The 5499-nt window shown below is 38.8% G+C and overlaps 1 long non-coding RNA gene across 1 annotated transcript; it reads right to left on the minus strand.

The window, feature by feature from the left end:
* Positions 1-687: 687 nt before the first annotated feature.
* Positions 688-2691, minus strand: LOC137891423 (uncharacterized). Its single transcript, XR_011105348.1, has 2 exons — positions 2457-2691; positions 688-1453 (listed from the first exon to the last, which is right to left on the minus strand). It is a non-coding gene; the product is annotated as an uncharacterized lncRNA (long non-coding RNA).
* Between the last annotated feature and the right edge of the window lie 2808 nt (positions 2692-5499).

Below are 5499 nucleotides of genomic sequence, written 5' to 3' on the forward strand. Positions count from 1 at the left end.
GTCCTTGGAATCGACTCAGCAGACCGACCAGAATGTGAGGAGTGGCTTCTAATAGCATGTGCAGGGTGTTATCAGCAGGGAGAGGAGAAAAAGAAAAAAAAAGGGATTATATTCACCCATATCTTTTTTTTGTTAAACCTGAGCATTAAGAGATCTCTGTAATTCTTGAAATTAAGAGGAGTTTGCTATGAATAAAGCATAAGCGAGTTCTCCATAACCTTCTTGACATCTTCAAAGCCGTCCTCTACATCTCAATATGAAGCATTAATACAAACAAATGAGATTCACCTGATGCACCCTCAGATATTTATCAGTATTGGTTTTAAGGCTGGACAGGACAACAAGTGCATGACAACTCTCTCTTTCTCCGACGCATGGTCAATGACCCTTACTCATGTGGAGCACGGCAATCAATAGGAACACAGCAGCTTCATTTTATATAGCACAAAACTGACTGCAAGATTTATCTGGTTAATTAGCTGGATGAAGAAAAAAAACAATAAAAGATGCAATCATCCCGTCCTCATCCTCTTTCTCCCCTTCACATTCACTTTCCATTACATCAAAGACTTAATAATTGCCTCCAAGCAATTATGTTATGAAGAATACAAATAAACATTGGATAATGATGAAAAAAGATAGGAAAACGTGACCAGAGTCTATCTCCTTAATAATGGTCCAAAGACGCAATTTTGTTTGCTTATTTAATAGAATGATTATGATTGAAATCAAGTGTTATTGCATTAGTAATTTCCTTGTGCTGATAGTGGTGTGGTCTGTGAATAGAGATGACTGGAGCAGTTGTTGTGGCTGGATAGAAAGGCCAATTAGATAAGTGTTATCTCATATAGTACCTTGTGGTGTGTGTTGTTGGTAAGTATTTAATATATGTGGAATTAAGTTATACATTTAATTTGCTAATAAACACATGGTCACAGGAGCTGAGGCAGAAAGTTATAGGATCCTTCCTCTTACCTGTAGAATCAATGCAAATAAAAAAATAATAAAAAACTCTTTGAAGGGAGAGTGTTTAGAGACATAATGTATCCGTTGGCTTTTCCTGACGTGATACAGATTCTCAGCTGAGGTTAATACGTTAAATTTACAAACTTTTTGAATCGTCACGTCACTTTAGTAATAGTTCTCAAGAGAATCTGAGCTCCCTCCATGAAAGTGGCATCAACAGTGGTTGAATGTTGGAGCTTGAAACTTGTTCAATCAACCTCAGCTACGACCAAATTTAGTCTTAAACTTGGCTGATGTCTGATTAACTGGTGTTTGGACAGCCTCTTAGTAAACAGCAGCTTCACAGTCAGTATCCCAGGCTTGTTTTGATCAGGCTGACTGCAGTGGCACACATCTCTACGTCATGACAGGCCTCTCTGGGGGAGTGCTTGCATCTCTTATAGCACCAAGGTGACTTCTGCTGTGCGCTGCTATGCTGAATGCAACCCTGCGATAAGATAAGAGAGGGGCATAGAGTTACTGCCCTAGAGATACAAGCTAAAGAGGAACAAGCTTAGTAAGCATAGCACTCCGGCCCCATCTAATACCTGTGTGAGAATTTACTGTGGTGTCAGTTTGACTGTTTCCTCAGGTCTATCTGAGGATCATATCGAAAACTGCAGTATAATGTAATGTCAATCAAAAGTGTAGGTTTTGGTTAGAAAGTATTTCACATTTTTTCGCTTTATACACAGATATGTAGAGTGAATGAATTAAATGTATACAAATATTTATTAAATACACACTCACTGAGTTCAAGGCTACTGTAGCCAGTTACATGATTGTTAAAGCACTCAGATTGTCTGTGTTGTAGCTTTATGTAACGCTAAGTGCTTTTGGGTTAGACAATAGACAAATGAGGAATAAAGACAGTTTTCAAGACAAGTTTCTTGTCACTTTCAAATTTAAGGACATTAAGGGACTGTATGAAAATGACAGGGGCGATATTAATTAGGGATGCACCGATCCACGTTTTTCACTTCCGATACCGATACAGATATCTGAGGTTTAGTATCGACCGATACCGATCTGATACCGATCTAATAGAGAAAAACAGTGCTGAATCGATTTAAAAAACGCAGCCGACGCTACGCGCCCCTAGGTTGTCCATCGCTTTTCTCATGTTGCTGGCGTTGTCCCTCAGAATCACGTGGATTTTGCTCAACGGAATTTGCCACTTGTCAAACATTTCCTTCAGGCTAGCTGCTATCGCTTCGCTGGTGTGTGACCCACGAAAGTTTGTTGCATTTAACATTGCACTGTGTGGCACAACAAGTTTCATCCAGCCAGTGTGCTGTTAAACTTAAAAGTGACACAGGGGAAACGTCGGAGCTCCAGATGTCTGTCGTGAAACTTATCGATTTGACATCTTTTATCTCCTTCAATATGTGTTTGCACACTTTACCGTGCAGTTCAGTTAGCGCCGTCTCCGACAAATATTTTCGGCTTACCATGTCGTAGCGTGGTTCCAGGTGGTTAACTAGCAGCCGGAATCCCTTATCCGCGACAACTGAGAGCGGCTGCCCGGTTCCAGATGGCTGATCCTTTCGCTCGCTCCATTTTGAAAACAATCTATGCGGCCAGTTCGCTAGCGCATGACGTTACGCAGAGCACAACGCATATAATTGGACTGAATAGATTTGCCTTTATGGATCGGTCACATTGTCACCGATACCCGATCTAGAATTTTTTCCTATATCGGGACCGATACAGATATTGATATCGGATCGGTGCATCTCTAATATTAATGTCACATTTAGAAACTTCCCTACTCTTACAGAAATAATGCAACCCCAGATCAGTTCTCACACACAGCACCGGGATCATCTGTTGCAATGTAATATATTTGTGTTTTATAATGTGTTTATAACAATACAATGTCATAACAGAAGTATCTAAGGCAGCTTTAAATGTATTAATACTATATTTCTTCATAAATCATTATCCTGACCAACAAAAATAATCGGCTTTTGAATGCAAATTATGTTAATAACTTCATAACCTGCATCATCGTACAGATAAGTTTGCATCAGAGCTCTTTATTTTCACTAACGAAACAGCTACTGCAACACCAAGTAAGCGGTTTGCGCTAGTTGTAATCTAATTAATGCACAACACAACTTTGAGCCAAAGATCGTATTCGTCAATATCTTAATGGACCAATAATGTAGCCGCTGATGTGCACATTGGAAGTGAAAATAAAATGTCGGCACATAAAACTGAGCATATGCAGACACATAAATATATAATGTATGTTGAGGGAAAAACATAAAACCCTGTCCTGCTTTCTTTCAAAACTGGGCCTGATTTACCTTCAGCCAAAATAAAAATGACAATACCCTCCACCTTTCTCTGAGCCCTATCTCCCAGTAATAATATTCATACAGCCCCTAACAACAGTAAAGTACCCACAAACAAGTACACAACAAGTGTCGAATATTCAAAGTACATCAACTATTAGATGTGTTTTTTTAAGTACCACTCAGTAATTCAGCTCTTATTCACACATTGAATTTGAGACTGGGATAATGTGGTTTTCTGCAGTGTATGGTACAAATGATGTAACAAAGCCTGAAGAGGTGTTTTATATTAAAGATGATTTGTTGCTCACCAGTTTGGTATGTATCAAGTAAATCATTGCTTCAAACCACAAACTAGAGAGACAGCAAGGACCCAGTGTAATCCATGAAACAACAAATCAATAGTGAAGGGAGGTTTGATGTTTCCTCTTCTCTCATCACCTCCCACTGTTTTGACTTTTCTCCCAATAAATGTACTGCAGGAAATTGAAAGGCCAAAAGCAAGAATGTTGCCATGATTGTACAGCAGTGTGCTAATGCTCAGAAAACAGTTTGAGTTATGAAAGAGCTGAAGGGGATTTCCTCTGTAGACCCCCGTGATGTCCCTAAAATCAAAGCTGAAGGAACGCTGTTCACTCACATCACTGTCATTGTACTGAAAGACAGCATTCCTCACACTAAAGTTTGACTTTGTGGCTGCCGTGGCTGGAAGTCATTTTCAGCCACGCAGCAGGAGGTGATTGGTACAATGGCTGCTTTTGGAGAGAACATGTTAACCTCTGCCTGACAGCCAGAGTATTGCTCGAAATTGCCAGCAAGTATAACGGTGTCAGAGGGTAAGGTGCAGTGTGGCGGCAGTCAATAAGTCATCTGTCTCTGCGACTGAACCAGAACATCCTTTAAGGATGAAACATTTTGTTCTTGTCATGAACGTCTTGTCGTTTGGGATGGAAAGAAATCACACAGCTTCTAACAGTTGGAGTCGAGGGTTGAGTTGGTCTGTATGAGTGTAGGTTTGTGACTGCACTTACAAGCTGTTATTAATTGAATTAATTCAATGAGAAGCAGGCCACCCAGGTGTTTAAGAATAATTTGATCAAGTTTGATACTTAAAGTGAACTTACTATACTTTGATGCAACGGTGTGGGTATTAATTAAGGCTGTATTGCTTTCAAATATGTATTCACCTGTAGATCAATTTATCTCATTTAATGTTATCCCCACTGATTTAGCACACAGGCATGATTTACTCTTCCCTCCTTATTTGTGTATTTTGTTTGTGGGAGTAACTTCTTTAAATGTGCATGTGGGATTTTCTCATCTTAATGATACATGAATTCATTTTAATTAATTTATAAACCCCTGCACTTTAGCTCATATGCGTTTCAGTAATTTCATGCTCATGTTGAAAACTTTCAGCACATTCAAGACATATGCATGCTCTATGAATAATATTTTAGAAACAAGTAATAATAATAAAAAAAGTGAAAATATGGTTTAGGAGAAACAAATCTGTATATCTCTGTCTTTAGATTTTGAATTTGAATATTGGGAAGGAAGGAGGGTGCTTCTTTTGTAATAATAAGAAAGAGTAAAAGGTTAGCTGTAATAAGCACTGTGACTGAGACTGCCTGTGGCCTGGCAGCACATGTATGCTTTTAAAACACATTAATGTAACTCTTAAAGTAATGACTGCATCTGTTTGTCTGTCAGAATTGTTTTCCCTGACATCTCGGTAATATTAAGCTACCTGGGGAGCGTGATGCATCTCCCTACGGTTTTGTGGCATTTTCACCAACATTACAATGATGAGCCACTTTTACACTAACAGTATAACCAATTTGAAATAGTTGTTAGTTTTACCTCCAGAGGGGCTCTGAATCAGCCCTGAAGGATGACGTGTTTACTTTTGACAGTGTTTTGAGAGCTTTTGGAAAGGAAACCGTGTTGAGCTTCATGCAAAAACATGACGTCAATTTATAATCTACATATTTTCACATCAACCTCACTGTGCTTTCACCTGTTTAGACTTAAGCATTAGGTTGGATGGCAATCTACAATTATATTTTAAACATACATTTCTTGTCTTTTCCATAATACCAGAAATATATTAACAGTACACTCCACTTGACAAAAGATACACACATGCAATTCACGAATAATTACAGTGTCAGAACCAAACAATTGTGGCTGA

This window comes from Cebidichthys violaceus, unplaced genomic scaffold, assembly GCF_023349555.1.
Source record: "Cebidichthys violaceus isolate CVI_PGR_0920_01 unplaced genomic scaffold, fCebVio1.0.p SCAF_7, whole genome shotgun sequence".
NCBI classification, from domain to species: domain Eukaryota; kingdom Metazoa; phylum Chordata; class Actinopteri; order Perciformes; family Stichaeidae; genus Cebidichthys; species Cebidichthys violaceus.